Source organism: Apteryx mantelli (genome assembly GCF_036417845.1).
Source record: "Apteryx mantelli isolate bAptMan1 chromosome Z unlocalized genomic scaffold, bAptMan1.hap1 SUPER_Z_unloc_2, whole genome shotgun sequence".
In the NCBI taxonomy this organism is placed as follows: Eukaryota; Metazoa; Chordata; class Aves; order Apterygiformes; family Apterygidae; genus Apteryx; species Apteryx mantelli.
In genome coordinates this window covers 1,222,229-1,238,940 of record NW_027118457.1, presented here as the reverse complement: position 1 = coordinate 1,238,940, position 16,712 = coordinate 1,222,229, and positions in this window count along the sequence as shown.

Here is a 16,712-nt window from a genome sequence, read left to right as displayed (position 1 = left end):
TCAAAGCTCAGCAGAAATTAACAATCCAAAGTTGTTTCTAAGCACAAAAGCGGATCTACTACACGAGAAGGAAGGAGTCCTAATTCCGCAAGGCTTTACCTTTTCTTCGAGCTGCCGTCTTCCTGCTGCCCCACATACCATTGCCAGGCAATTAACCTGGGGTCGCGCTAAATGAGCCTTCCTCTTCGTTTTACAATTCGCACGCTTGCCTCTCCCTCTCTCTCTGGCCACCTGACCGCCGTTCCCCGAAGACGGGAATTTGCCGTCTTGGAGCTCTTAAAGCACGACGCTTCACAGATGCAGAGAGTCACGCGCACGGAAACGGATGGACGCAGCGTCCTTTCCGTAACGCGTACGCACCTTCCGTTAGATGTCGCTCATCTGTTATTCCGATCGCTATTACCGGCGAACCTTCCTCACCGGGAGGAACGGGCTTTCCCTTTCGGGGCGACGGAGACGGCTCTCGCTCGGTTCCCTTTAATTTTATTACTTCGGCTCGCTTACGTTTTTCTGTCTCTTCAGCTTCAGCCGTGGCAACGAATCTAAAAATTAAATATCCTATCTTTCCTTTTCTACGTACGCGTGTACGATAACAAAACAAAATACAAACGACCGAAGCAAAACTAAGGCAGCTACGGTTAACAAGAGGCGCAGGGCAGCAACGGGTCGCTTAGTCCTCAGCGCTGCCTCCGGGAGGGAGGCCGAAAGAACGAACGTTCCGCATCAAGAGTTACCTTGGTTACCCGGGCCAGAACGCCTCCTACTGTCGCAGCTTCTGGGGAGATCGAGGGTCCGCTGCTGCATTTTTGCTTCCTCCTTTCAGCCCGCCCCTTCGGGAGTAAGCGCAAAAAACCGCTCGCTCGTCCGGCTTTGCTCTTTGTCAGCATTTGCTATTGTCGGTTCCGCCTCTGTAACAAAGACAGAAAATTGCATTTCGCTTCCAACAAAACACTTCGATTTACACGCGTTCTTTTTCTCTTTCCCGTGGTTTTTTTTTTTTTTTTTCTTTCCCCCCTTTCTTTCTTTTTCCTTCTTTCCCTCAAAGGAAAGGTCTTAATACACCGCTTTGCATCGTACGTTACGGGGTAAGCCGTTTGGAAAAACACTACAGGGCCGACGCCGCGCCGCAACCCTGCTCCGGGGCCCGCCTGCCCCCCCGCTCCGCTCCGCCGCGCCGCCTCCGCAGGGGCGAGCGCGTGCCCCGGCCCGCGCTGCCAACGAACTGGCGCCCTAAACGCCGCGCACGCAAAACGCAAAGTCACACCCGCGCTCCCGGCGCGGCGCCGGGTCCCAGCCCGCCCCCCCACTCGCCCCGCACCGCCGCCTCCACGCAGCGACGGCCGCAGCGGGCAGGATGCAGCCCGACGCCCCCCGAACCTATGCGTTCGCCTCACCGGGGGCCCCACATCCTTCACTCCACGCCACCTCCGCACTCACCCGCCGCCGCCGCCGAGCGAAAACGCCCTCCCTGCTCGCCGCCATCTTGCTTCCCCGCCGCCGCGCATGCGCCGCTCGCCAACGGACTGCGGCGGCAGTGACGCTTGAGCACCGCGCACGTGCCGGCTCGGACAGCGCGGGGGGGGGGAGCGAGGGGAGCGGGAGGGGCGGGGGGGAGCGAGGGGAGCGGGAGGGGAGCAGAGGGAGCCCGAGGGGCGGGGGGGAGCGAGGGGAGCCCGAGGGGCGGGGCGGAGTGCGAGGGGAGCGCGAGAGGCGGGGGGGGAGCGTGAGGGGAGCAGGGGGGCCCGAGGAGCGGGGGGGAGCACGAGGGGAGCCCGAGAAGCGGGGGGGGAGCGCGGGGGCGGGGGGGAGCGCGAGGGGACCAGGGGGAGCGCGAGGGGCGGGGCGGAGCGCGAGGGGAGCAAGGGGAGCCCGAGAGGAGCCTGAGAAGCAGGGGGGAGCCCGAGAAGCGGGGGGGAGCGCGAGGGGAGCAGGGGGAGTGCGAGGGGCGGGGCAGAGCGCGAGGGGAGCAAGGGGAGCCCGAGGAGCGGGGGGGAGCGTGAGAAGAGCCTGAGAAGCAGGGGGGAGCCCGAGAAGCGGGGGGGAGCGCGAGGGGAGCCCGAGAAGCGGGGGGAGCGCGAGGGGAGCAGGGGGAGCCCGAGGGGCGGGGCGGAGCGCGAGGGGAGCAGGGGGAGCGCGAGGGGAGCAGGGGGAGCGCGAGGGGAGCCCGAGAAGCGGGGGGGAGCGCGAGGGGCGGGGCGGAGCGCGAGGGGAGCAGGGGGAGCCCGAGGAGCGGGGGGGGAGCGCGAGGGGAGCCCGAGAAGCAGGGGGGAGCGCGGGGGTGGGGGGGAGCGCGAGGGGAGCCCGAGAAGCGGGGGGGAGCGCGAGGGGCGGGTGGAGCGGGGAATCCCGAGGGGCGGGGGGGAGCCGGGGAGCCCGAGGGGCGGGGGGGAGCACGAAGGGAGGCGAGACCCGCAATGGCATGCTCGCGCCGCGGCGCTGCAGCCGGGCGGCTCACGCGTGCGAACCGCAGCCCGCCGCGGCAGCCCGGGACTCCCAGCGAGCGCCCCGAGGCTGCCCGAGCCCGTGGCCGCTCCAAGAGCACCGGGAAGGGGCGACGAGCACGCTCCATTCGCTTACCCGTTACCGAAACGGCGGAGAGCAGCAGCAAACATGGCGACCGGCACTGAGCATGTGCGCGCCGGCTGTCTGCGCATGCGCGCCCCCCCCACCGGGTGCAGTACCGCTTTTTGGACACAGGGTGGCAGCAGTGAGCGCGGCGGAACGCTGTGCGCGTGCGCGCCCCCCCCCACAGGGTGCAGTACCGATTTTTGGACACAGGGTGGCAGCAGTGAGCATGGCAGAACCCAGTGCGCACGCGCGCCCCCCCACAGGGTGCAGTACCGATTTTTGGACACAGGGTGGCAGCAGTGAGCGCGGCGGAACCCAGTGCGCATGCGCGCCCCCCTTTATCGTGCCGTACCGCTTTTTGGACGCCCCGAGGGCAGCAGGGCGCGCGGCCGCCCCCGGCACGCGCACACCGCTGCAGAGCCCCCCCGCCCGCCCTTTGCAGACATTTCACCACCCTCGCCTCGGCTCATCTGCCCTTATTTACAGCGCCTGCTGCGAGGCGCAGCGTCGCCGCGTGTCGTGCTCGAGCCGCTGCTCCTAGAGGCTTCAGTAACAGCGCTTTCCTTTGAACATCGTTGCAAAATACTCCACAGACAAAAAAGAGTCAGAGGCTGCACTTAAAAAAACAAAACGAAAACAAAAAAACCACCCACCTACTTAACGGGACAATTTGCAAGCGTTCCAAGAAGCAGCCGTTCTTCTTTAGAACTTTCGACCTCTCGCCTTTACTGATCGTTAAACAAAATAAACAGCCCAAAGCAAGCCGCGCTATTTGCTTGACAGACTGCTCGGTTTTTATTATTAAACGGTACGAGATGCTGGCACGCGGCATGTCTTCTTCGGATTCTTGGGCTGACGTTCCTTCGGCCGCACGCACGCGGTCAAAGGCGTCTTTTTCACGTCCCGCCGTCAGGGCCTCCCCAGCAATTCCCGCAGCGACTCCCCCCTCGGGACAAACAGCTCGAGGACACGCACGGTCTTGCTAAAAGAACGGGGGGGGGGGGGGGGAACAAACGCGTGCGCTGAGCGCGGCACTCGCAGACCCGACCTTCGGGTCCAAAAGAAAACTCTCTAAAGCGGACCAGGCGGGCCAAAGAGGTCCCTTCTTTGCGCCACGCTTCTTTCCTCGCACAGACGTCGGCCGCCTCTGCCCGCTCTCACGGTATCCCCTACCGGCAAGGACACGGCGAAACGTTTCGGAAACGACGGCGTTTCCCAGAAGCGTTTCCGCCGCCTTGGGAAAACGGCCGAAGGAGAGGCTCACGCGGGGCGCGTAGCTAGAAAGAACGCTCCGCACAAAGGCCTAAAATGACCAGCCCGGAGCAGGGATCCCGGGCTCTCCGGGAGCGCAGGAGTTCTCACGTCCTTACTGAGCAGAGACCGCTGCCCGTGAAACACGAGACGCCGCAGCGACGCCGATCGTTGGAGGGAAGCCTGCAATAAGAGCGAAAGAAAAGCAGACGTTGAGGACAAAGACCAAGTTACGAGCCCCTCGCGATTCAGACACGCTTCTAGATTTACCGCCTATTTCAAGGCGCGCCTTCGGCAATTCCGTCCAATTGATTTTCCCCGAAGCCCGAGACGCGGACGAAACGCCTCTCAAAGGAAGGTACGGCATAACCGCTCTGGCCTATAAACTACCGGTTTCGACGCAGGAAAAGCACAGGGAAAGCACTAGCGTTCCCCCCAAGAAACCACGTCCAAGCGGACCGATGAAGTAGGCCCCAAGTCTGAAAGCGGACCTAAAGGAGCCCGTTTGGCGGTCGCGAGCTGGAATACACCGTTCTCCTTCTCACTAACAACCTCCCGTAGAGACCGGCAGCTGTACAGCGCCTTCTACGCTACACGGAGGAGTCGGATAGCGGGCAGATGCCGCGTCCCGAATGCGCAACTAGAGATTGGAACGCACGGACGTAAACAAACGCCCGTGACGTAGCGGAGGTCTAGCGTATTCACGTTTACCGTGCGTCAGTTCTCCTCTGCGGACAGGCCGTTCCATCTTCTTTACTCGTTAGCTGACAGACGCCCTAGGAGAAAGCAAAGAAAGGAAGAAATTCAAAAGGAAATGAAACAGATCGGAGGGAGCCTCAAAGGCTTTGATCCATCCCCCCAGGCAGCCGAACCACCTTCGCAAAGGCACACCTCAAAAGACACGTCCTTCCGGGATCGCTGCACAGCCCAGCCAGAAAAGAGGAACAGAAACAAACAGAACGAGAAGGCTGCAGAGGGGGACGGAGGGCCGGAAAGGAGCCTGCTGTCCAGCGATGGTATTTTACCGCTCCTTGCGCGTTAGCAGCCCCTTTCAGATGCTTAAGCCCAAATTCTCTCAGCCCTTAACAGCTTCAGTACCCGCGGCACCTAGTTTTTCCACGCTCTCCAGTCTTCCTCGCTCTTTCCCGTCTCGGGCGAAAAGCCTCCCAGACCCCGTCTGCACTTACGCGCTTCCTTAAAACAGGATCGCCGAAATCAACCGAACGGGCTGAGCTGCTCCTCTTCCGCTCGCCGGCCCTCGGAACGTCAGCCTGCAAACGAATCGGACCACCGAGGTCACCGGCAGAGTCTCCTTTCGGAGCTCGGCCCCCCCCCCCAAGCTTTAACGACGGTTTCCCAAGCGGGGCAAACGCAGGGCCTCCCTTCGGCCCCGGAACGGTTTTTATCGCGGGCTCCCAAGTCGCCGTTACGACACTAAGCGGCAAAGCAAGGCAAAGACAGCTGGGGTCGCAGCTTACCCACCTAGGCACGAAAATTCTTCTTTGAGGCCTCCCTCGCTGCTTTTGCCAGGTAAACACACCAAAACAAAGCTCCCGACAGGCAGCTGAGGCTTCACATGGACCTCGGGGCCCCGCTAGCAACGGCGACGCCGGAGCCGCCGGGCTACCAGGCGCTATTCCCCCCCCCCTCCCCTCCCCTCCCCTGCCCTGCCGGCCCGCGAACCGCGGCTTATTACTCACGAGTCCGGGAAGGACGCCGCCGACCTTCCCGCGGCCGAAGGCTCCTCGTCAGGAGCGGGCAGAGAACCTTTCCGCCGGCATTCGGAGTCTCCCGGCCGCTCTCGACACCCGATAACTTGCCGAGAAAGGGCTGAGGGCGGGAGCCTGCAGTTCTTCACGGCAGCACACAGTCGTTCCCCGATGTGCCGAACGCCTAGCATTAACACAATTTAGAAATACAAAAATACCACCGCTACAGGGCGCAAAGCCAAGCTGAAATTTCGGCAGCCAAAGCAAACCTCTTCGCGCCCGACAGAACGAGCCACGTTGCATCGGCGCCTACAGCTCCTCAAGGCTAGCGAGGCCTCGTGGGCGACGTTCCTCTGGCAGGCTGCGCAGCTGAACTCCCCCGTGTCGCCTAAGAGTCCGTGACGTGACGTATTCAAAGCTCAGCAGAAATTAACAATCCAAAGTTGTTTCTAAGCACAAAAGCGGATCTACTACACGAGAAGGAAGGAGTCCTAATTCCGCAAGGCTTTACCTTTTCTTCGAGCTGCCGTCTTCCTGCTGCCCCACATACCATTGCCAGGCAATTAACCTGGGGTCGCGCTAAATGAGCCTTCCTCTTCGTTTTACAATTCGCACGCTTGCCTCTCCCTCTCTCTCTGGCCACCTGACCGCCGTTCCCCGAAGACGGGAATTTGCCGTCTTGGAGCTCTTAAAGCACGACGCTTCACAGATGCAGAGAGTCACGCGCACGGAAACGGATGGACGCAGCGTCCTTTCCGTAACGCGTACGCACCTTCCGTTAGATGTCGCTCATCTGTTATTCCGATCGCTATTACCGGCGAACCTTCCTCACCGGGAGGAACGGGCTTTCCCTTTCGGGGCGACGGAGACGGCTCTCGCTCGGTTCCCTTTAATTTTATTACTTCGGCTCGCTTACGTTTTTCTGTCTCTTCAGCTTCAGCCGTGGCAACGAATCTAAAAATTAAATATCCTATCTTTCCTTTTCTACGTACGCGTGTACGATAACAAAACAAAATACAAACGACCGAAGCAAAACTAAGGCAGCTACGGTTAACAAGAGGCGCAGGGCAGCAACGGGTCGCTTAGTCCTCAGCGCTGCCTCCGGGAGGGAGGCCGAAAGAACGAACGTTCCGCATCAAGAGTTACCTTGGTTACCCGGGCCAGAACGCCTCCTACTGTCGCAGCTTCTGGGGAGATCGAGGGTCCGCTGCTGCATTTTTGCTTCCTCCTTTCAGCCCGCCCCTTCGGGAGTAAGCGCAAAAAACCGCTCGCTCGTCCGGCTTTGCTCTTTGTCAGCATTTGCTATTGTCGGTTCCGCCTCTGTAACAAAGACAGAAAATTGCATTTCGCTTCCAACAAAACACTTCGATTTACACGCGTTCTTTTTCTCTTTCCCGTGGTTTTTTTTTTTTTTTTTCTTTCCCCCCTTTCTTTCTTTTTCCTTCTTTCCCTCAAAGGAAAGGTCTTAATACACCGCTTTGCATCGTACGTTACGGGGTAAGCCGTTTGGAAACACTACAGGGCCGACGCCGCGCCGCAACCCTGCTCCGGGGCCCGCCTGCCCCCCCGCTCCGCTCCGCCGCGCCGCCTCCGCAGGGGCGAGCGCGTGCCCCGGCCCGCGCTGCCAACGAACTGGCGCCCTAAACGCCGCGCACGCAAAACGCAAAGTCACACCCGCGCTCCCGGCGCGGCGCCGGGTCCCAGCCCGCCCCCCCACTCGCCCCGCACCGCCGCCTCCACGCAGCGACGGCCGCAGCGGGCAGGATGCAGCCCGACGCCCCCCGAACCTATGCGTTCGCCTCACCCGGGGGCCCCACATCCTTCACTCCACGCCACCTCCGCACTCACCCGCCGCCGCCGCCGAGCGAAAACGCCCTCCCTGCTCGCCGCCATCTTGCTTCCCCGCCGCCGCGCATGCGCCGCTCGCCAACGGACTGCGGCGGCAGTGACGCTTGAGCACCGCGCACGTGCCGGCTCGGACAGCGCGGGGGGGGGGAGCGAGGGGAGCGGGAGGGGCGGGGGGGAGCGAGGGGAGCGGGAGGGGAGCAGAGGGAGCCCGAGGGGCGGGGGGGAGCGAGGGGAGCCCGAGGGGCGGGGCGGAGTGCGAGGGGAGCGCGAGAGGCGGGGGGGGAGCGTGAGGGGAGCAGGGGGGCCCGAGGAGCGGGGGGGAGCACGAGGGGAGCCCGAGAAGCGGGGGGGGAGCGCGGGGGCGGGGGGGAGCGCGAGGGGACCAGGGGGAGCGCGAGGGGCGGGGCGGAGCGCGAGGGGAGCAAGGGGAGCCCGAGAGGAGCCTGAGAAGCAGGGGGGAGCCCGAGAAGCGGGGGGGGAGCGCGAGGGGAGCAGGGGGAGTGCGAGGGGCGGGGCAGAGCGCGAGGGGAGCAAGGGGAGCCCGAGGAGCGGGGGGGAGCGTGAGAAGAGCCTGAGAAGCAGGGGGGAGCCCGAGAAGCGGGGGGGAGCGCGAGGGGAGCCCGAGAAGCGGGGGGGAGCGCGAGGGGAGCAGGGGGAGCCCGAGGGGCGGGGCGGAGCGCGAGGGGAGCAGGGGGAGCGCGAGGGGAGCAGGGGGAGCGCGAGGGGAGCCCGAGAAGCGGGGGGGAGCGCGAGGGGCGGGGCGGAGCGCGAGGGGAGCAGGGGGAGCCCGAGGAGCGGGGGGGGAGCGCGAGGGGAGCCCGAGAAGCAGGGGGGAGCGCGGGGGTGGGGGGGAGCGCGAGGGGAGCCCGAGAAGCGGGGGGGAGCGCGAGGGGCGGGTGGAGCGGGGAATCCCGAGGGGCGGGGGGGAGCCGGGGAGCCCGAGGGGCGGGGGGGAGCACGAAGGGAGGCGAGACCCGCAATGGCATGCTCGCGCCGCGGCGCTGCAGCCGGGCGGCTCACGCGTGCGAACCGCAGCCCGCCGCGGCAGCCCGGGACTCCCAGCGAGCGCCCCGAGGCTGCCCGAGCCCGTGGCCGCTCCAAGAGCACCGGGAAGGGGCGACGAGCACGCTCCATTCGCTTACCCGTTACCGAAACGGCGGAGAGCAGCAGCAAACATGGCGACCGGCACTGAGCATGTGCGCGCCGGCTGTCTGCGCATGCGCGCCCCCCCCACCGGGTGCAGTACCGCTTTTTGGACACAGGGTGGCAGCAGTGAGCGCGGCGGAACGCTGTGCGCGTGCGCGCCCCCCCCCACAGGGTGCAGTACCGATTTTTGGACACAGGGTGGCAGCAGTGAGCATGGCAGAACCCAGTGCGCACGCGCGCCCCCCCACAGGGTGCAGTACCGATTTTTGGACACAGGGTGGCAGCAGTGAGCGCGGCGGAACCCAGTGCGCATGCGCGCCCCCCTTTATCGTGCCGTACCGCTTTTTGGACGCCCCGAGGGCAGCAGGGCGCGCGGCCGCCCCCGGCACGCGCACACCGCTGCAGAGCCCCCCCGCCCGCCCTTTGCAGACATTTCACCACCCTCGCCTCGGCTCATCTGCCCTTATTTACAGCGCCTGCTGCGAGGCGCAGCGTCGCCGCGTGTCGTGCTCGAGCCGCTGCTCCTAGAGGCTTCAGTAACAGCGCTTTCCTTTGAACATCGTTGCAAAATACTCCACAGACAAAAAAGAGTCAGAGGCTGCACTTAAAAAAACAAAACGAAAACAAAAAAACCACCCACCTACTTAACGGGACAATTTGCAAGCGTTCCAAGAAGCAGCCGTTCTTCTTTAGAACTTTCGACCTCTCGCCTTTACTGATCGTTAAACAAAATAAACAGCCCAAAGCAAGCCGCGCTATTTGCTTGACAGACTGCTCGGTTTTTATTATTAAACGGTACGAGATGCTGGCACGCGGCATGTCTTCTTCGGATTCTTGGGCTGACGTTCCTTCGGCCGCACGCACGCGGTCAAAGGCGTCTTTTTCACGTCCCGCCGTCAGGGCCTCCCCAGCAATTCCCGCAGCGACTCCCCCCTCGGGACAAACAGCTCGAGGACACGCACGGTCTTGCTAAAAGAACGGGGGGGGGGGGGGGGGAAACAAACGCGTGCGCTGAGCGCGGCACTCGCAGACCCGACCTTCGGGTCCAAAAGAAAACTCTCTAAAGCGGACCAGGCGGGCCAAAGAGGTCCCTTCTTTGCGCCACGCTTCTTTCCTCGCACAGACGTCGGCCGCCTCTGCCCGCTCTCACGGTATCCCCTACCGGCAAGGACACGGCGAAACGTTTCGGAAACGACGGCGTTTCCCAGAAGCGTTTCCGCCGCCTTGGGAAAACGGCCGAAGGAGAGGCTCACGCGGGGCGCGTAGCTAGAAAGAACGCTCCGCACAAAGGCCTAAAATGACCAGCCCGGAGCAGGGATCCCGGGCTCTCCGGGAGCGCAGGAGTTCTCACGTCCTTACTGAGCAGAGACCGCTGCCCGTGAAACACGAGACGCCGCAGCGACGCCGATCGTTGGAGGGAAGCCTGCAATAAGAGCGAAAGAAAAGCAGACGTTGAGGACAAAGACCAAGTTACGAGCCCCTCGCGATTCAGACACGCTTCTAGATTTACCGCCTATTTCAAGGCGCGCCTTCGGCAATTCCGTCCAATTGATTTTCCCCGAAGCCCGAGACGCGGACGAAACGCCTCTCAAAGGAAGGTACGGCATAACCGCTCTGGCCTATAAACTACCGGTTTCGACGCAGGAAAAGCACAGGGAAAGCACTAGCGTTCCCCCCAAGAAACCACGTCCAAGCGGACCGATGAAGTAGGCCCCAAGTCTGAAAGCGGACCTAAAGGAGCCCGTTTGGCGGTCGCGAGCTGGAATACACCGTTCTCCTTCTCACTAACAACCTCCCGTAGAGACCGGCAGCTGTACAGCGCCTTCTACGCTACACGGAGGAGTCGGATAGCGGGCAGATGCCGCGTCCCGAATGCGCAACTAGAGATTGGAACGCACGGACGTAAACAAACGCCCGTGACGTAGCGGAGGTCTAGCGTATTCACGTTTACCGTGCGTCAGTTCTCCTCTGCGGACAGGCCGTTCCATCTTCTTTACTCGTTAGCTGACAGACGCCCTAGGAGAAAGCAAAGAAAGGAAGAAATTCAAAAGGAAATGAAACAGATCGGAGGGAGCCTCAAAGGCTTTGATCCATCCCCCAGGCAGCCGAACCACCTTCGCAAAGGCACACCTCAAAAGACACGTCCTTCCGGGATCGCTGCACAGCCCAGCCAGAAAAGAGGAACAGAAACAAACAGAACGAGAAGGCTGCAGAGGGGGACGGAGGGCCGGAAAGGAGCCTGCTGTCCAGCGATGGTATCTTACCGCTCCTTGCGCGTTAGCAGCCCCTTTCAGATGCTTAAGCCCAAATTCTCTCAGCCCTTAACAGCTTCAGTACCCGCGGCACCTAGTTTTTCCACGCTCTCCAGTCTTCCTCGCTCTTTCCCGTCTCGGGCGAAAAGCCTCCCAGACCCCGTCTGCACTTACGCGCTTCCTTAAAACAGGATCGCCGAAATCAACCGAACGGGCTGAGCTGCTCCTCTTCCGCTCGCCGGCCCTCGGAACGTCAGCCTGCAAACGAATCGGACCACCGAGGTCACCGGCAGAGTCTCCTTTCGGAGCTCGGCCCCCCCCCCCCCCCCAAGCTTTAACGACGGTTTCCCAAGCGGGGCAAACGCAGGGCCTCCCTTCGGCCCCGGAACGGTTTTTATCGCGGGCTCCCAAGTCGCCGTTACGACACTAAGCGGCAAAGCAAGGCAAAGACAGCTGGGGTCGCAGCTTACCCACCTAGGCACGAAAATTCTTCTTTGAGGCCTCCCTCGCTGCTTTTGCCAGGTAAACACACCAAAACAAAGCTCCCGACAGGCAGCTGAGGCTTCACATGGACCTCGGGGCCCCGCTAGCAACGGCGACGCCGGAGCCGCCGGGCTACCAGGCGCTATTCCCCCCCCCCCCCTCCCCTCCCCTCCCCTCCCCTGCCGGCCCGCGAACCGCGGCTTATTACTCACGAGTCCGGGAAGGACGCCGCCGACCTTCCCGCGGCCGAAGGCTCCTCGTCAGGAGCGGGCAGAGAACCTTTCCGCCGGCATTCGGAGTCTCCCGGCCGCTCTCGACACCCGATAACTTGCCGAGAAAGGGCTGAGGGCGGGAGCCTGCAGTTCTTCACGGCAGCACACAGTCGTTCCCCGATGTGCCGAACGCCTAGCATTAACACAATTTAGAAATACAAAAATACCACCGCTACAGGGCGCAAAGCCAAGCTGAAATTTCGGCAGCCAAAGCAAACCTCTTCGCGCCCGACAGAACGAGCCACGTGCATCGGCGCCTACAGCTCCTCAAGGCTAGCGAGGCCTCGTGGGCGACGTTCCTCTGGCAGGCTGCGCAGCTGAACTCCCCCGTGTCGCCTAAGAGTCCGTGACGTGACGTATTCAAAGCTCAGCAGAAATTAACAATCCAAAGTTGTTTCTAAGCACAAAAGCGGATCTACTACACGAGAAGGAAGGAGTCCTAATTCCGCAAGGCTTTACCTTTTCTTCGAGCTGCCGTCTTCCTGCTGCCCCACATACCATTGCCAGGCAATTAACCTGGGGTCGCGCTAAATGAGCCTTCCTCTTCGTTTTACAATTCGCACGCTTGCCTCTCCCTCTCTCTCTGGCCACCTGACCGCCGTTCCCCGAAGACGGGAATTTGCCGTCTTGGAGCTCTTAAAGCACGACGCTTCACAGATGCAGAGAGTCACGCGCACGGAAACGGATGGACGCAGCGTCCTTTCCGTAACGCGTACGCACCTTCCGTTAGATGTCGCTCATCTGTTATTCCGATCGCTATTACCGGCGAACCTTCCTCACCGGGAGGAACGGGCTTTCCCTTTCGGGGCGACGGAGACGGCTCTCGCTCGGTTCCCTTTAATTTTATTACTTCGGCTCGCTTACGTTTTTCTGTCTCTTCAGCTTCAGCCGTGGCAACGAATCTAAAAATTAAATATCCTATCTTTCCTTTTCTACGTACGCGTGTACGATAACAAAACAAAATACAAACGACCGAAGCAAAACTAAGGCAGCTACGGTTAACAAGAGGCGCAGGGCAGCAACGGGTCGCTTAGTCCTCAGCGCTGCCTCCGGGAGGGAGGCCGAAAGAACGAACGTTCCGCATCAAGAGTTACCTTGGTTACCCGGGCCAGAACGCCTCCTACTGTCGCAGCTTCTGGGGAGATCGAGGGTCCGCTGCTGCATTTTTGCTTCCTCCTTTCAGCCCGCCCCTTCGGGAGTAAGCGCAAAAAACCGCTCGCTCGTCCGGCTTTGCTCTTTGTCAGCATTTGCTATTGTCGGTTCCGCCTCTGTAACAAAGACAGAAAATTGCATTTCGCTTCCAACAAAACACTTCGATTTACACGCGTTCTTTTTCTCTTTCCCGTGGTTTTTTTTTTTTTTTTCTTTCCCCCCTTTCTTTCTTTTTCCTTCTTTCCCTCAAAGGAAAGGTCTTAATACACCGCTTTGCATCGTACGTTACGGGGTAAGCCGTTTGGAAACACTACAGGGCCGACGCCGCGCCGCAACCCTGCTCCGGGGCCCGCCTGCCCCCCCGCTCCGCTCCGCCGCGCCGCCTCCGCAGGGGCGAGCGCGTGCCCCGGCCCGCGCTGCCAACGAACTGGCGCCCTAAACGCCGCGCACGCAAAACGCAAAGTCACACCCGCGCTCCCGGCGCGGCGCCGGGTCCCAGCCCGCCCCCCCACTCGCCCCGCACCGCCGCCTCCACGCAGCAACGGCCGCAGCGGGCAGGATGCAGCCCGACGCCCCCCGAACCTATGCGTTCGCCTCACCCGGGGGCCCCACATCCTTCACTCCACGCCACCTCCGCACTCACCCGCCGCCGCCGCCGAGCGAAAACGCCCTCCCTGCTCGCCGCCATCTTGCTTCCCCGCCGCCGCGCATGCGCCGCTCGCCAACGGACTGCGGCGGCAGTGACGCTTGAGCACCGCGCACGTGCCGGCTCGGACAGCGCGGGGGGGGGGAGCGAGGGGAGCGGGAGGGGCGGGGGGGAGCGAGGGGAGCGTGAGGGGAGCAGAGGGAGCCCGAGGGGCGGGGGGGAGCGAGGGGAGCCCGAGGGGCGGGGCGGAGTGCGAGGGGAGCGCGAGAGGCGGGGGGGGAGCGTGAGGGGAGCAGGGGGGCCCGAGGAGCGGGGGGGAGCACGAGGGGAGCCCGAGAAGCGGGGGGGGAGCGCGGGGGCGGGGGGGAGCGCGAGGGGACCAGGGGGAGCGCGAGGGGCGGGGCGGAGCGCGAGGGGAGCAAGGGGAGCCCGAGAGGAGCCTGAGAAGCAGGGGGGAGCCCGAGAAGCGGGGGGGAGCGCGAGGGGAGCAGGGGGAGTGCGAGGGGCGGGGCAGAGCGCGAGGGGAGCAAGGGGAGCCCGAGGAGCGGGGGGGAGCGTGAGAAGAGCCTGAGAAGCAGGGGGGAGCCCGAGAAGCGGGGGGGAGCGCGAGGGGAGCCCGAGAAGCGGGGGGGAGCGCGAGGGGAGCAGGGGGAGCCCGAGGGGCGGGGCGGAGCACGAGGGGAGCAGGGGGAGCGCGAGGGGAGCAGGGGGAGCGCGAGGGGAGCCCGAGAAGCGGGGGGGAGCGCGAGGGGCGGGGCGGAGCGCGAGGGGAGCAGGGGGAGCCCGAGGAGCGGGGGGGGAGCGCGAGGGGAGCCCGAGAAGCAGGGGGGAGCGCGGGGGTGGGGGGGGAGCGCGAGGGGAGCCCGAGAAGCGGGGGGGAGCGCGAGGGGCGGGTGGAGCGGGGAATCCCGAGGGGCGGGGGGGAGCCGGGGAGCCCGAGGGGCGGGGGGGAGCACGAAGGGAGGCGAGACCCGCAATGGCATGCTCGCGCCGCGGCGCTGCAGCCGGGCGGCTCACGCGTGCGAACCGCAGCCCGCCGCGGCAGCCCGGGACTCCCAGCGAGCGCCCCGAGGCTGCCCGAGCCCGTGGCCGCTCCAAGAGCACCGGGAAGGGGCGACGAGCACGCTCCATTCGCTTACCCGTTACCGAAACGGCGGAGAGCAGCAGCAAACATGGCGACCGGCACTGAGCATGTGCGCGCCGGCTGTCTGCGCATGCGCGCCCCCCCCACCGGGTGCAGTACCGCTTTTTGGACACAGGGTGGCAGCAGTGAGCGCGGCGGAACGCTGTGCGCGTGCGCGCCCCCCCCCACAGGGTGCAGTACCGATTTTTGGACACAGGGTGGCAGCAGTGAGCATGGCAGAACCCAGTGCGCACGCGCGCCCCCCCACAGGGTGCAGTACCGATTTTTGGACACAGGGTGGCAGCAGTGAGCGCGGCGGAACCCAGTGCGCATGCGCGCCCCCCTTTATCGTGCCGTACCGCTTTTTGGACGCCCCGAGGGCAGCAGGGCGCGCGGCCGCCCCCGGCACGCGCACACCGCTGCAGAGCCCCCCCGCCCGCCCTTTGCAGACATTTCACCACCCTCGCCTCGGCTCATCTGCCCTTATTTACAGCGCCTGCTGCGAGGCGCAGCGTCGCCGCGTGTCGTGCTCGAGCCGCTGCTCCTAGAGGCTTCAGTAACAGCGCTTTCCTTTGAACATCGTTGCAAAATACTCCACAGACAAAAAAGAGTCAGAGGCTGCACTTAAAAAAACAAAACGAAAACAAAAAAACCACCCACCTACTTAACGGGACAATTTGCAAGCGTTCCAAGAAGCAGCCGTTCTTCTTTAGAACTTTCGACCTCTCGCCTTTACTGATCGTTAAACAAAATAAACAGCCCAAAGCAAGCCGCGCTATTTGCTTGACAGACTGCTCGGTTTTTATTATTAAACGGTACGAGATGCTGGCACGCGGCGTGTCTTCTTCGGATTCTTGGGCTGACGTTCCTTCGGCCGCACGCACGCGGTCAAAGGCGTCTTTTTCACGTCCCGCCGTCAGGGCCTCCCCAGCAATTCCCGCAGCGACTCCCCCTCGGGACAAACAGCTCGAGGACACGCACAGTCTTGCTAAAAGAACGGGGGGGGGGGGGAAACAAACGCGTGCGCTGAGCGCGGCACTCGCAGACCCGACCTTCGGGTCCAAAAGAAAACTCTCTAAAGCGGACCAGGCGGGCCAAAGAGGTCCCTTCTTTGCGCCACGCTTCTTTCCTCGCACAGACGTCGGCCGCCTCTGCCCGCTCTCACGGTATCCCCTACCGGCAAGGACACGGCGAAACGTTTCGGAAACGACGGCGTTTCCCAGAAGCGTTTCCGCCGCCTTGGGAAAACGGCCGAAGGAGAGGCTCACGCGGGGCGCGTAGCTAGAAAGAACGCTCCGCACAAAGGCCTAAAATGACCAGCCCGGAGCAGGGATCCCGGGCTCTCCGGGAGCGCAGGAGTTCTCACGTCCTTACTGAGCAGAGACCGCTGCCCGTGAAACACGAGACGCCGCAGCGACGCCGATCGTTGGAGGGAAGCCTGCAATAAGAGCGAAAGAAAAGCAGACGTTGAGGACAAAGACCAAGTTACGAGCCCCTCGCGATTCAGACACGCTTCTAGATTTACCGCCTATTTCAAGGCGCGCCTTCGGCAATTCCGTCCAATTGATTTTCCCCGAAGCCCGAGACGCGGACGAAACGCCTCTCAAAGGAAGGTACGGCATAACCGCTCTGGCCTATAAACTACCGGTTTCGACGCAGGAAAAGCACAGGGAAAGCACTAGCGTTCCCCCCAAGAAACCACGTCCAAGCGGACCGATGAAGTAGGCCCCAAGTCTGAAAGCGGACCTAAAGGAGCCCGTTTGGCGGTCGCGAGCTGGAATACACCGTTCTCCTTCTCACTAACAACCTCCCGTAGAGACCGGCAGCTGTACAGTGCCTTCTACGCTACACGGAGGAGTCGGATAGCGGGCAGATGCCGCGTCCCGAATGCGCAACTAGAGATTGGAACGCACGGACGTAAACAAACGCCCGTGACGTAGCGGAGGTCTAGCGTATTCACGTTTACCGTGCGTCAGTTCTCCTCTGCGGACAGGCCGTTCCATCTTCTTTACTCGTTAGCTGACAGACGCCCTAGGAGAAAGCAAAGAAAGGAAGAAATTCAAAAGGAAATGAAACAGATCGGAGGGAGCCTCAAAGGCTTTGATCCATCCCCCCAGGCAGCCGAACCACCTTCGCAAAGGCACACCTCAAAAGACACGTCCTTCCGGGATCGCTGCACAGCCCAGCCAGAAAAGAGGAACAGAAACAAACAGAACGAGAAGGCTGCAGAGGGGGACGGAGGGCCGGAAAGGAGCCTGCTGT